This window comes from Myotis nattereri, assembly GCF_964212035.1.
Source record: "Myotis nattereri genome assembly, chromosome: 2".
NCBI classification, from domain to species: domain Eukaryota; kingdom Metazoa; phylum Chordata; class Mammalia; order Chiroptera; family Vespertilionidae; genus Myotis; species Myotis nattereri.
The window spans coordinates 114,960,430-114,976,613 of record NC_138076.1 but is presented as its reverse complement, the minus strand read 5'-3'; the positions used below and the strand labels follow the sequence as shown (position 1 = coordinate 114,976,613).

The following is a 16,184-nucleotide window of genomic DNA, read 5'->3' as shown; positions in this document are numbered from 1 at the left end:
AGACAAGAATCAGGAATGAAAGAGGGGATATCCCCACAGACCCCACAGATATTAAAAAAGATTGAGCTATTGATACACATAACAACTTGGATGATTCTCAAAGGCATTGTGCTGAGTGAAAGAAGCTAGTCTCAAAAGCTTACACGCTTTTGATTCCATTTATGTAAGATTTTGCAAAAGACAAAATATAGTGATTGGTAGTTGCCAGGGATCAGGAATGGGAGGCAGTGTGAGGAAGAGTTTTGGGGAAGTGGTGCAACTGTTCTATTCCTGGTTGTGACAGAGTTATGTAAATCTATATCTGCTGTAAAATTTCCTGAACTATGCACAAAAATCACACACACAACACAGGGTCACTGTATGTTAATTTTTAAAATAAAATTTGAAAAATGATCACAATTTATGTGGTCATTTCGCTGTTGTCCTTTGAGTCTTGTTCATTTAAAATCTACAAGAAATACAAATATATTTAGTGTTTGATGGGGTTGAGTTCTCACTTCTTCATGGAAATAGGCTGTCTCTGTGACAAGATAATGTGCGAAGTGTTAGTTAGTGGTGAATAAGTTTCAGAGCAGCCATGGGTGTGCTTTTGCCCAGCCTCTAACTTGAACAACCAGTAACAGGGCACCGCTCGCAACATGGCCCGAAGCTCAACAAGGTGAAGTTTTCAGCTTCACCTGAAAAGCCTGAGAGATAGAAAAAGATTTGAGAAATACAATGAATCTGGGTAGAAATCAATCCCTAGCTTCCCAGTATCTCTAAATTAGAGGGAAATCATCTAAGCTGGTAAGGGGAAAGAATATTCCAGAAGAATCTCAAGATTTCAGCCTTAGTCTGTTTGCACCTGCTACAGACTGGATCCTAGAGGAGGAACTTAAACCCAGTGGAACCCCCATAATTTTGGGGGTCCCAGAGTGGTGGGGACCCTGCCTTGCCCACCCCACTAAGCTCCCAGAGCAAAAGGATGCTGGAGGCTGGAGGACGGTGAGGGCAGAATGAGTCTCTTCAAAGCTTCAGAGGACGAAGGACATCACTGATAGGAGGTGGCACAGGAGCCTGTGTGGACCTGACCACCAGAGGCCACAGTCCTCACAGGACCTTTGAGGACAAAGCCAGGGACAGCAGCCCTGCAGGCCTGCGTGGACACAGCAGCAGCAGAGATGACCCCAGCTCACAGGCTGTCAGGCCAGGAGTCAGATGGCAGGATAGCCTGAAACCAACAAATCCCTGTGACAAGTGGCATGAGCCCCTGGGGCTTGGAATCCACTCAGGGTGCAGTCAGAGAGAAATAAACCCAGCAGGGAAATTTCAAACTAGAAAGTGGCTGATTTACATAAACCTAAACTGAGAAATTACAGGATTTAACTCTTTACCTGAAAGCAACCAGGTTACCATTTTCTACTGTTGAGAAAAGTAGAAGATCAAGGTTAGAGATAAAGGCACTCAAAGAACAAGGAAATTATACTTCTGAAATTTTATAATTCATATCTGTAACAGACCTTTAAAAAAAAAAAAGCTATTACAACTGAGCATAGGAAGGAATGGGGGTGCTCATGTTTTTGAGCGGGCAATATGTTCCAGCCTCCAGGCGAGGCCCTCGGAGACAGAGCCGGGGTTTGAAGGCATCTGACCCTCAGCTGTGCTCTCTCCCACTCAGCTCCACACCACCTCTCAGGACAGAAGAAACACCAGGGTCTCTCAGTTCACAGGGTGCCCTGTCCCATGGCAGAACAGGTAGAGAACCTGAGAGGGACTTAGTAATGCTGCACCAGAGTGGCCAAAACCAGCCCTGATGCTGGGCAGACCATTCTCAGTTGACACTAGAGAACAGTGTCAGACCATGAACTGACGTGCTCCAGTGAGTTTGTATTGTTATATTGTTTGTATCTTGAAATACAACAAGGAGTTTAAAGTGGAGAGTTCCCAGGAGGAAGGGGCTCCCCCACTCCCACTGTTTTCTCTTGGGGTTGGATTTGGCCTACCCAGGGACTTGTACTGTGCTAGTGGTCTTGTTCACCTCCTTTGGCAATAGTTTAAGTTCTGCTAGCACAGTGGTTTTCAACTGGTGTGCCATAAACATTTTTGAAACATGCAACACCTGACTTTTTAGTCAGGGGCACTGACCTCTTTTCCTTTAAACTGTCAAATTAAAAATGACAACAGCCAACACAACAATAGCTGTTTGGTGTGAATGAATCGAAATTATACTTTTTTTTGTCAGATCGGCAAAAAAAAAAAATACATTTTTTGGTGTGCGGCAGAATTTTAGTATTTGGTTCGTGATGTCCATGATATGAAAAAGGTTGAAAATCGCTGAGCTCAGAGAAGGAATGCACCTGAGATGGGTTCCTGGGAGCTCTGCCTTTTTCAGTGAAGAAGAACCAGAGGTCAGCTTAGGCTGCTGCAGACCAGCTGCCAGGACAGTCCCAGTGGCTCTGCCTTTGCATGCCTTCTAAGAAAATCCACATTGATTTTAGGAGGATTGCACATAGGAGAGAAGAAGGAGATAGAACCACCCACACTGCAGTCTGCAGCTGTCTAGAATCCTTTCCGCCGCTAGCAATCTACATCTGGGTCCCGAGACAGGTTTCTGGGCTTCTGCCCAGGTACAGGTGGTGCTGGAATTAAGGAAAAGAGAGGAAGCTCTGTGCCAGGAACAAAATCTGAGCCATCTAAAGTAGACCGGACAGAGCTGGGAGAAAGCCTGCAACTGCAGTAAGCAGGGGAGGAGAATGGCTAGAATTCCTAACACAATGAAGCAAAAGGGTTTGGCATTATATAATCAGAAGCTACAGTGCTATAGCGTAGAGCACAGTTACAGTATAGAAAATGACCTGCCGGAGAATAAGAATTACCTAGAGGGGTTGGGACTAAGAGGCCTCATACACTGTCCATCATTAATATTAGCTAACATTCATGTGTGCTCATTATGTGCCAAGCATGTGGGGAGGAGCTGGCTGCACCTTTCCTGTTTAATTCTCACCATAACCCCATGCGTGGGCAGAGAGAAGTCACACACGTAGGTCAGAGCAGGATAGGGATCTGAGACAAGCTCTCTCTACCATTCAAGCCATGTTCATCCCTCCGTGAGCTGGAAAGTGCACAGAACCCAAGTTTCCATTTTCTCATCTGTAAAATGAGACTGATGAGGGCGAGTGGAGATAACACGGGTGAGTGTGCTTTGAGTACTCTACCACTTTGTGATAATGACTGTTCAGGTGCCTGCTCTGGACCAGAAAATGTGCTCAGTACTAGGAACAGCAGAGAGCAGAACAGACATGGTCTGTGTGCTCATGCAGCTCTGGCTCTGAAGGAGGGGTTGATCAAGTCAACACAAAAATAAATACAAAAGGCAGTAGGGAGACTGTAACCCAGTCTGGGGGATCAGGAGCTTGTGCTCTGAGATCAGGGGTGGGCAAACTTTTTGACTCGAGGGCCACAATGTGTTCTTAAACTGGACCGGAGGGCCGGAACAAAAGCATGGATGGAGTGTTTGTGTGAACTAATATAAATTCAAAGTAAACATCATTACATAAAAGGGTACGGTCTTTTTTTTTTTTAGTTTTATTCATTTCAAATGGGCCGTATCTGGCCCGCTGGCCGTAGTTTGCCCACGGCTGTTGATGAAAGAGATCAGGGAACATATTGTTAGCAGATTGGCCAGGTGAGGGGGAATGGGGGTTGGCTGCATGTAACAAATCACTGTGGAGGGGCCCTAGCAGGTTTTGCTCAGTGGATAGAGTATTGACCCATGGACCGAAGGGTCCTGGGTTTGATTCTGGTCAAGGTCATGTACTTCAGTTGCAGGTTGATCCCCAGCCCTGGTCAAGGTGTTTGCGGGAGGCAACCAACTGATGTGTCTCTCACATTGATGTTTCTCTCTATAGATCTCTCCCTCTCCTTTCCACTCTCACTAAAAATCAATGGAAAAAATATCCTTGAGTGAGGATCAACAACAACAAAAACAAACAAACAAAAAATTACTGTGGAGGGGAGGCAACACGCACACCCAAGGAGCTGGAGGAGGCCAGGGGAGGCCGATAGAAAGTAGGCCAGGGAGGTGGTTGACAGGCCAGACCTTGCAGGGCCCCCTAAGCTTTGATGGAGATCCCAGTCTTTATCTAAGAGCGAAAAGAAGACTCTGTATGGAGGGTGATCTGTGCAGAGTCGTGTTTTGGAAGCAAATGGACAGGGAGACCAAATAGGAGGCAAGGCTACTGGGGCCATAGCTGAGAGCATTTCCCCATCACCTGACAAATGGGTCACACAGTCTTATGCTCAAGTGAAGAATATACTGCCTCCAAAATGCAAAGCTGCCCCCCAAGGGTTATATCTCTTCCCTGGTGTTAGAAAGTGCAAGGTACCACAACTTGTCTTTTACTTGGGGGGAAGTGTTCTGCCTTGCCTCAGACCACTGAACCCCTGAAAACTTGATCGATGTGCCGGGCCCCTGTAAAACCGAAGAGTCTATCGCTTACCTCCTGAGCACCTGTGTCTTACCAAGGCCTTCAGTGAACTTGCCAGCTTTTTGCTCATCCAGTTCAATTAACACGATTTCATCATTGCAGTGAACCAGTGTGACACTCTGCAAAAGTCCAGCTGGCCTCCATTCCTTCAGACTTGACTATGACAGAGAGCAGAAGCATTCGCGTGGCCCTGAGGCAAGGTTCAATGAGTAATGTCCATCCCATGTGGGGTTAACTATCTTAGCCTCCATTTTGATTGATGGGGAGAAGAATCCAGTTGCCAACTTAATAGCCACACAGCGCACACCAGAGCCAGCGTTCAGCTGCTCTAGTAAAGGTCACCCCATAAGAACACCGAGCCTGCTGTCTGGTCACATTTGTGGTGGAGCCGTGTCTTCCACCAGGACCCATCTGGTTTTCTCAGGGGCCAGACAGAGAATGGATGAGGATAGAATGAGGACCACCAGCCTTGCATCCTTTAAGTCGAGAGTGGCACTAACCTCTGCCATTCTTTCTAGGATACAATAATGTTTGTCACTTACTATCTCACCTGGGGTAGAGTGGACAGTTCCTTGTGCTGCTACTTGACTTTCCTATTACAATTGTTGTTACTCCACAGGTGAAGGAACCAGTGAGAGGTTTCTGCCACTTGCCAAGCACATCCATTCTGGTCACACCTTTATGAATTAAGGCAGTGGTTCTCAACCTTCCTAATGCCGCGACCCTTTAATACAGTTCCTCATATTGTGGTGACCCCCAACCATAAAATTATGTTCGTTGCTACTTCATAACTGTAATTTTGCTACAGTTATTAATCCTAATGTAAATATCTGATATGCAGGATGTATTTTCATTGTTACAAATTGAATATAATTAAAGCATAGTGATTAATCACAAAAACAATATGTAATTATATATGTGTTTTCCGATGGTCTTAGGCGACCCCTGTGAAAGGGTCGTTCGACCTCCAAAGGGGTCACGACCCACAGGTTGAGAACCGCTGAATTAAGGGCATAATCACTGAGGTCTATGGACTCTGTGGACCCACTTTGATTTGAACCTGGGTCAGGACCCCCTGTACTCTGACCCCCCTATGCTTCTGCTCTACAGGGGTGCATGATAGTGTTTAGTGGGTGTCAGTGTCTGCTACTGCCCTGTCTCCCACATCCCTCCGAAGGCATGTTCATACTTTATTTTGATTAATGTTTGATTGCCCTGATCTTTCATTGTCTCTTCAAAGCATCAATGCTGCTCTACAACACAGAATCACTCTGTGGGGTAATTTATGTTCCAATCACTCCACAGAGCTGTCCTGTCTAGAGGTAAAGAGCTTTAGTACTCCCACATCGGTTCATTCTTGGCCCTTGTGGGGGTGGGGAGAGTCAGTTCCATGCCTCATCAGCTTTTCTGAACCACTTCTAGAGTTTCAACCTTGATTTAAAACAGAATGAGGAAGACATAAAGGTTGGGTAGAAAACAGATGTGCCTTATCCTTTTCCCCTTAGAACTTTGCTCATGACAAAACAGAATTGGCAAGGCAAAAAGAAGGACATATGCTCAAAGTAGCGTTTTAAGCTAAATATCTAATAAGCAGAAAAGCTGGTTTTCCTCTGCCTTACCAAAAGCCCCTTCTGGGGTCCCTAACCCCAAATGAGAGGTCACTGCAGACATGCTCAGTAATGATGATTTTTTTATGCAGGTATAGTCATTGTTTAAAAATGTTTTATGTAGGTATAGTCAGTAAGCCTCAAGAAGTTTTTCTTATTGTTACTACTAGTAGCCCGGTGCACAAAATTCGTGCACATTAAAAGGGAATTAATTAGCAGAAATATTTTAATATTGCTATTTGCCCTTTCTCTATAATAGAAGTGTGAGAGATGAGAAAAAATTAGTAAAATGTATATGAAAATAATATATAAATTTATTAATAAAGAATAACAAAAGGATATAACAGCAACAGAAGCATGATATAAAAATGACAAAAACATGATATGAAAACAACAAAAACATGATATAAAAACAACAAAAACATGATATAAAAACAACAGTGATGCAAACAATGACTGATAAAGTGATTCAAATTATTCTAATATCTCCCTGTACACCACATTAAGAGTGAAAACACTTTCAGAGTGCTTGACTAATTTTCTTTGTGATGAAGTATTTAGAACTTTAACTGTAATGGAACATGCTCTTCAAACTCTAGAGAAAGCGAAATATAACTGACCATGTGCGAAAACAGGTTCAGGTAGGAATATGCCTACTTTGTCTAGAGTTTGTCCTTGTGATTTATTAATAGTCATCACAAATGCTGGCATCACGGGAAACCATCATTGAATCAATTTAAATGGGAGGCCAGTGTCAGACAGGGACAAATCAATTCTTGGAATCAGAACAACCTCTCTCTCTGCAGATCCTGTTAATACTTCAGCTTCAATAATGTTAGGTCATAATCTTTTGATAATAAATCTTGTACCATTACAAAGACCCCATTTACTATTGAGATTTCTCAATAGCATGATGATTGCACCCACTTTCAATTTTAATTTATGACATGGCATTCCCAAAGGAGTAATACTATTAAGAAATTCAATGGGGCCCTAACCAGTGAGCGTCAGTCTGGGGACTAAAGGGTCCCAGGTTCGATTCCGGTCAAGGGCATGTATATTCGTTGTGGGCACATTCCCAGTGGGGGTTGTGCAGGAGGCAGCTGATCGATGTTTCTCTCTCATCTGATGTTTCCAACTCTCTATCCCTCTACCTTCCTCTCTGTAAAAAATCAATAAAATCTATTTTTAAAAAAACATTCCAACTTAAAAAAAAAAAAAGAAAGAAATTCAATGGGAAAATTTTCCTTTTCAGGATCATTTGCAGAATCAATGGAATCATCACTCAAATATGTGTGAAGATCTCCATCGAGTATATCCAAAATTTCTTCATTTAATTTTTAAACATACTCATTTTTTGGACAAAGAATTACACGTTTAGATATGTTTTTAATATTATCTATAGACTAGAAGCCCGGTGCACAAAAATTTGTGCACTGGCAGGGGGAGGGGGTCTCTCAGCCCAACCTGTGCCCTCTCACAGTCTGGGACCCCTCGGGAGATAGCCACCTGCTGACTTAGGCCCACTCCCCTGGTGGCAGATTGCACACCCAATCCCGCGGTTCCTGCCCCATCTCCCCCGGTTGCACATGGCAGGCCTGGATCCTGCACTGGAGCAGGCAGCAGCTGGGGATCTCACTGCCGCCTGCCCCCCACTGACCCCCTTCCCCCGCCGCCCCAGGCTGCACACGGCAGGCCTGGATCCCGCGCTGGGGCGGGCGGTGGCTGGAAATTGCGCTGCCGCCCAAACAGGGTGGTGCAGCAGGATCTGCCTGCAGTATGCAAATTTAATGACCATCTTTGTTGGATTAATTTGCATACTCTCCTGATTGGCTGATGAGTATAGTGAAGGTACGGTCAATTAGCAGCTTTGTCTTTTATTAGTGTAGATATAGTATTTCCAAAGGTAGCTTCAATAATGGATCCATTACAAATCATTTCACAGGGGATTTCAATAATATCCATTCCTAAATGAAAACTGCTATCAAGTTTGCCATCTCCAAGTTTTACTCACCATCCACTATAAGCAAAATCCTCTGATCTCATATTTGTTGTAAGAGACAACTTTCTGAAACACCCCCAAACATTGCAGTACTTTAAACTCATTTGTACTATGGCTGATCACATAGCATGTGGTACAATACTGAGACATTGTCAAAAATCCCCTCCAAGAGGGAGAATTTTCCCACCAAATACAACATTCAGACTCATAATTTCTCTTAGTAATCTGTCTATGGCATTTATAGCATGGCTGGATGCCATGGTGCATTCATCAATAATGAGAAGTTGGGCCTTTTTAATAGTTTTAGCAACTTCACTCTTTATATTGAGTCTAGAAATTGAAGTTTCATTTAATGCAGTGTTTCTCAACCTTCCTAATGCCGCGACCCTTTAATACAGTTCCTCATGTTGTGGTGACCCCCAACCATAAAATTATTTTTGTTGCTACTTCATAACTGTAATTTTGCTACTGTTATGAATCGTAATGTAAATATCTGATATGCAGGATGTATTTAGGCAACCCCTGTGAAAGGGCCGTTCGACCCCCAAAGGGTCGACCCGCAGGTTGAGAACCGCCTAATTGGTAATTTATATTGGGAATGAAAGGTGCTTCCACTGAGAAGTAAATTTGCAGCAATTCCTGTAGACACTGTGGGTAAAAGAGTACCACCACGACCTCTAATATAAGGTATTAAAACTTTATACAGATATGTAGGTGAATAGGATTCCTAGCTGGCAGGCCCCTGACAGCAAGCTGGCCACCTTTTGATTCCGTGAGGAATGGGGCTCCCACCTCACTCCTGTCAGGGTCCGGGGTGCAGGTAAATGGGGTTCCTGGCTGGCAGGCCGCTGACAGCAAGCTATCCAACAGCAGATTCTGTGAGGAATGGGGCTGCCTCCTCCCTACTGTCAGGGTCTGGTTTGAAGGCCGAACTCCATACTTCCAAGCTCCGCTCCAAGTGAGAGTTCCTGCCTGAAACCTGGCCCTGAGGGCGGGTTCCTGCCTGAAACCTTGCCCTCTGGGAAACAGCTGGGGGAGGGCGCAGCCGTTTCCAAGATGACCCCTGCAGGACTGACTTCCTTCGCTTGGTCACGCTTCTGGCCATGATGTTATGCCCAGGGTTTTTATATAAGTAGATTCCTATATTGATTGTGGAACTACAGGGTTCCTGCTGTTCTTTAGACACTGACCAATAAATCTTCAATTGTGTTCCTTATTTCCCAGAAAAGAAAATAATCCAGCATATATCTAATGAAAGAGTAAAGTCACCCATTTTTCTAGCACTGGGGAGTAATTTAATGTTCTTCAGAAATTTGTGAATAATTAATTTCATTTGAATAATCAGCATTTATAATCAAGTTAAGTAGCTATGGCTTAAGAATTTTGATTTGCTTCTTAATGAAATAATTTTACTAGGACCTATACAAAATTTTCAGCTTTAAATAATATTGACAACCTGTTCTTGATTTCTTTATTATCCAAATATGAGGGCTTTTAGAACATTTATTAGCATCACCATTTTTACTTTTATTTATTTTTAAATGTATAAATATATTTTTACTGATTTCAGAGAGGAAGGGAGAGGGAGAGAGAAATAGAAACAACAGTGATGGGAATCATTGATTGGCTGCCTCCTGCATTCCCCATACTAGGGATCGAGCCTGCAACTCGGGCATGTGCCCTGACCGGAAATCGAACCATGACTGCCTGGTTAATAGGCCAACACTCAATCACTGAACCACACGGGCCAGGCTAGCATCACAATTTTTAAAATGAAAATGTGAAGTTCAATACTGTTTCTCATGTATTGTAACAGAAACCCAAATTCTATAGCACAACCCACCCAAAAGAGTTAGCTTCTGAAGTTCTGTGTTTTAATCCTGCAGAGAATAAGTGACTTGTTAATGCTTTCAAAAAAGACCTGGTATATTTCGTAGCGAGAGAGCAGAAGCCTCACCCACTGCAGGTTTGCCCTGGCTGTGGACGATGTCCTGCTACCAGGGAGGCACAGCACGGGGGAGCACTATCTGCCTGTGAGATACCGCAAACACACGAAACGCACAAAAATCAGATCATGACATGTGCTCATTATCCACATTTAATAGACCTAACATCTTGCTGCATTTGCTTTAGATATTTTATTTCAAAAATAAAATATTTTTGGTAAGGTGAAGCCCTCTGTGTACCTCTCCCTGATATTAGGGCCATGGCTCCCAAGAATAAACCTATTCTATGTTGGTTATCTCTTGTTGCATAACAAATTACCACAAAACACAGCAGCTAGGAACTACAGGCTTTATTACCTCACACAGCTGCTGATGGTCAGGTAGCCAGGAGAGACGCAGCTGGTAGAAGCTAGTGGTCCCGGCTCTGGCTCTGTCAGGAGGTGGCAGCCAAGCTGTCCTCAGAGCTGCCCTGGTCTCCAGGTCCCCCTGGGGCTGGAAGCCCCCTCCTCTCACTGACTGGCGTTGGCAGGCCTCCACTCCTCAAGCTGCAGGCTGCAGCCCCCTCGTGGGCTTGGCCACAGGCTGCTCAAAGCATGGCAACTTGTTTTCCCCCATAGCAGCAGATCAGAGGCTGAAAGTGGAATGCACAGATGGAAGCCATGGTCTTTTGTAGCCTAATTTGGAGGTGACATATTATCATTCCCCTCAGACCTGCTGCGGATGACACAGACCCGCCCCTACACGGGGTGGGACAGGATGCACGGCAGTGTGAATACCAAGTGGTGGGAATCTCTGACTGCCATCCTGAAGCCTCATTACTGCAACTCCAAGACTTTCTTTAAATGTTTTGACCACATAAATATTTATAACATAAACTACATAACATTTATTTTTTAAAGGTTTTCCATCTATACCAATAGCATACTGTATACATCATCCCACATACAAAGTTATGTTTTTGAGATGTTTCCATGTTGATTCATGTGAATCTCACTCATTCGTTTTCTGTTTTTGGAATCCCACTGTAGAACTATATCATAATTTAGATATCAAGTATTTAATTAAAAGAGAGGTGGCTTTTCTCTTTTCACTATTAAAAATGAGCTGAATATTCCTAAACATGTCAGCTTGTACACATGTACACACGTTACTCTTTAAGGTAAATATTCAGAAGTGGAATTACTGAGTCAAAGTATGTACATATATGTCTTCAACTTTGTTATATGGCCACGTTGTTCTCCAAAGTGGATGTCCTAATTTATGCTTCTACCTGCTGTGATGCTTGCACCCTGTACTCCACATCCTGACCAACAGAGATATTATCACACTCTAATTTTTGCCAGTCTGCTGGTGTATCTCATTGTGGCTTTGATTTACATTTTACTGATTAATATTTAAGAATTGACTATATTTTTGCATGTTTATGGATCCTCTTCTGAGAATTACTTCTTAATATCTTTTGTTCCTTTGTCTATTCTGTTATTTGTCTTTTTCTTAACAATTAGAATACTTTTTACATATTCTAGATACTAATTATTTATTACTTAAGTGTATTAGAATAATGTTCCAGTTTGTGACTTGATTTTCACTTTATTTTTAGTATCTTTGGATAAACTAAATTTTTAATAGCATAATAATATCTTATTAAGGGCGATAAGGACACATATGTAATACCTTAATAAAGAAAAATAATAAATACATAAATGAATATATAAAGATAAAAAATAACTTGTTAAAATCTTTTCTAGTGTTTTGACATTTTTAATTTCATATTTAAGTGGTTAATACAATTGGAATTAGTTTTTGTTAGGCCATCACTTTTGTTTTCATATGGATAACCATTTGTTACAACACCTTTTATTGAATAGTCCATTCTTTTCTCACTGTGTACAGTGAAATCTGTGTCACGTACAAAGTTTCTACGCATCTGTAGCTGTCTACTTGTGTATACATTAAAGACCTCAGATTATGCCCTGACCAGTTTGGCTCAGTGGATAGATCGTCGGCCTGCGGACTGAAAGGTCCCAGGTTTGATTCTGGTCAAGGGCATGTACCTTGGTTGCGGGCACATCCCCAGTAGGAGATGTGCAGGAGGCAGCTGATCGATGTTTCTCTCTCATCGATGTTTCTAACTCTCTATCTCTCTATCCCTCCCCCTTCCTCTCTGTAAAAAATCAAATATATATATATATATATATATATATATATATATATATATATTAAAAAAGACCTCAAATGAGTTTGTTCTGAGACCTTACCTTGAATTCAGCACCATAGGGTTTACTCTAGGGCTAGGCTGACCCCTTAGCTTATGTGTAACTCCTTTCTCCAACAGTGAGAACATGACTGTCATGACCTACAATGTATTTACTTTTTTGCTCTATCCTAAAATAAACACAAAGTAGTTTCAATTGTTCACCCATTTATGTACAGTTCTTTTTGTCTTTAGCCTTATAATATAGAGTTAAGATAATATTTTTCAAAGTTATTTAATTTTTTTCTTCTCCATTTGCTTCAATGTGGGTATGTTATTCATTTGTTAAAAAAAAAGGTTAATTGTTTGTATTCCATTTTGGGTTCCATGAACAGCTGGTTGATTTTAATTATTTCTCATTGTAATGAGTATGTCATACATTGGCATTGCTTTAACACACAAGAATACATGAGATAGTAAACTCAGAGGAGTGGCGCTCTCTCCTCTTCCCTTATATTACATTCCTCCCTGTCCCCCGTTCGTTCTTTCTGCTTCACTCCCACTAACCCTTTTGTATGTGGGATTCATGGCTGGTCTATCCTTCTTTTTACAAAGTGTTTATTCCCTTATGCTTTTTCTTACCCTACAGTATGTTCGTTCGCACCTTGTTTGTTTGCTTGTTTTTCACTTAACAGTATACATACTCTGGAACTCATTCCAAATAAATTCATATAAATCTTCTTTATTCCTTTTTTAAGAAAATGCTCAGTACTCCATTGCATTAATATACCATAATTTATTGACCGACTCTTCTATGTATGTTTAGGTTGTTTTTAAATATTTTTCAGCTAAAAACAATGTTATAATGAACAGCCTGTTCATTGTTAGAGATGGATCTTCAAAGCTAAATCCTAGATGTGAAATTTCTAGGTTAAAAAAAAGGGGGGGGGTGATAATAGGGCTTAATTTCACACTGTTTTTTGAGAGTTACATGAGGTACTGCATGCAAGACTTAAGCATGGTGCCTGGCATCTGTTAATAATCAAGTAATGTTTATTATTAGTCATTGCTCCAAAGCATGCATTGTTTATAAGGCTTTCTCTGAAGAGATATACCAATAGACCTTCATATTACTTCTAAATGCTAATTCCTCTTCCAATGCAATAAAATATTCCAGGAATAAAAACCATCTCAAACTTTTAAAAATATTAGGAGCCAGAATGTTCCAGATTTCATCAGCCTGTGAGGTCAGAGCTTCATTTTATGCCAAATCACAATAGTCTAAACCCCCATCCTGTATGTCATGAAGAAGTTCAGGGTTTCTTTTCTGTCTTACAGATAACTAAATACCTTGGGGACTCCTTAGGTGGCACCTTCCCACCTGAACCTTGGTTTGCTACCATGTTATAAAATCCAGTTTATCTCCTTCAAAGTAAAGTTCATTGGGCATTTTTCCACTTCTAAGGGCCCCTGAACAGGAGCTGTTACTCTCCCACTCCATCCTAAGGCCCCATCTGAGTTTTTCTGTGACCTCCTTCAAGGATATTTTGTCTATGGGAAATATCACTTCCTTCAAGGGACCGCTTATCCTTATCAGGTAGCCCTTAAAAGATAGCAAACAGCCCTAGCCGGCTTGGCTCAGTGGATAGAGCATCGGCTGGGGACTGAAGGGTTCCAGGTTCAATTTTGGTCAAGGGCACGAACCCCGGTTGCAGGCAGCAACCAATTGATATTTCTCTCTCACAATGGTGTTTCTCTGTCTCTCCCTCTCCTTTCCACTCTCTCTAAAAATCAACGGAAAAAAATATCCTCAGGAGAGGATAAAAAAAAAAAAAAAAAGACAGCAATCAGCCCCAGCTGTGGTATCTAATTTCCATTTTCAACGGGAAGAAACCAAGGATCCTGCAGGGGAAGGCTGCTCCTGGATCTCCAGCAAGAAGTATTCAAGATGAGCGCAGAGTCATGTTGTGTCAGAAAGCAAGGAAGGTGGACTAGTGAGTCGTGTCAGAAGGACACAGGCACCAACAAGAAGGCACTCCCATTGGCCGACGATGAGTAAACTGAGCAGCTAAACGGAATAACTGCAATGAATTAAAACGCATCGTGTATATTAACATAAAAACATGAACTCAAATGATGTTTTGAAAAAGTGAGAGAAAGCAAACACCCTCATCAGATCCCATTGCAACACCAAGTCTTTTCAGAAAATTGGCCCTTAAAAGGAAAGGAATAAGCATTTATCCTGTCTTTCCTGTATAAACTGTATTGCAGGGAACTGACATCACACTAGTTCCATGGTCGGCAAACTGCGGCTTGCGAGCCACATGCGGCTCTTTGGCCCCTTGAGTGTGGCGCTTTCTAAGCCTTAGGAGTACCCTAATTAAGTTAATAACAATGCACCTACCTATATAGTTTAAGTTTAACAACTTTGGCTCTCAAAAGAAATTTCAATCGCTCTACTGTTGATATTTGGCTCTGTTGACTAATGAGTTTGCCAACCACTGCCCTAGTTGATAACAAAAAATTCTTTTCTTACATCAAAATTCCAGTTAATAAATGCAAATGGATGATAGAATCAGAGCATCATGTTGCAGCTCCTATGAAATAATTGATTCAGGTAGTAATCATGAGCAAGTGAAGTCATTAGATGAAAGGTTGATGGGAAACTTTATGATGGAGGAGATGAGACTCCTGATCCACAATAGCGTCAGTACAAATGGAATGTCCAGACATCCTGTGCTTCCTGCTGGGATGTGATACGATGCCCACAACATTACATCCCAGTATTGCTGCCCAAATAAATAGAGCCTGAGTCTCATCCAGCCTCAAGAGCTAGATTTCACTTTTAGGGATGTAAGAAAAAGTGAAATGACATTACCAGGAAGTGAAAAGGCAAATCCAGAGTGTGGGACGTTCTCCAAGCCACCCCATTCGATTTCTGAGTAAGTCAATGGCTTGGGTGGGGAGGCGGTGGGAGTAGTGGGGGAAGACTGCTGTTGATAAAAGAGGCCTAAGAGATTTAACACTTAATGTGATATGTGTACCTAGTTTGAGTCCTGATTCAAGAAAACTAGCAGTATGATAGCAATGCAGGTTGGTGCAGCCACTATGGAAAACAGGATGGAGGTTCTTTAAAAAATTAAAATGGAACTGTCTTATGACCCAGCAATTCTACTTCTGGTTATATATCTTAAAAAAAAAAAACCCTCAAAACACTAATTCCAAAGAATATATGCACTCCTATGTTCATAGCAGCGTTATTTACAATAGCCAAAATATGGCAGCAACACAAGTACCCATCAATAGACAAGCGGATAAATACGGAAGTTGTGGTACATACATACAATGGAATACTACTCAGCAATAAGAAAGAGTGAGACTTTATTATTTGCCACAATATGGATGGACCTAGAGAGTATTATGCTAAGTGAAATAAGTTTGAGAAAGACAAGTACCATATGATTCCACTAATATGTGGAACCTAAAGAACAAAATACATAAACAAACAAAATTGAACAGACATGGATACAGAGATCAGACTGTTGGTTACTTATTTCTGTAGATTCTTTTACATTTTTTAAATTGAACTGTATGTTAATAAACACTGACTTTATAATCATGCAGAGTGAGTATACATTGTTTTGGGCCACCCTTTATATATGAATATAATTTTCCTTTTGTTTTATAAGTTTATCTTCTTTCTCAACAATGTGTCACCTTCCCATACAGTGGGAAGGTGTTGTGTATCTATAGAGTATTTTCCATTTCTAAGCTGTTACAAACTATGCTAAATTGAATATCCTCACACATACACCCTTGCATATTCTTGTGTGTATTATTGTAGAAGTGGAAATGATGGCTCAAAATGTATGGACATTTAAAATGTTGACAGGGACAGGCATGCTGCCCACCTAATGGACTATGCTAATTTACCTGTTGGTTAAAAAAAAGGTTTGAGTTTATTCTTTC

General features: G+C 41.6%; 1 protein-coding gene across 2 annotated transcripts in view; it reads left to right on the top strand.

Annotated features, from left to right (window-relative positions):
- Positions 1 to 16,184, top strand: part of MTUS2 (microtubule associated scaffold protein 2) — a 503,374-nt gene that overhangs the window by 429,163 nt on the left and 58,027 nt on the right. The window lies entirely within an intron of this gene.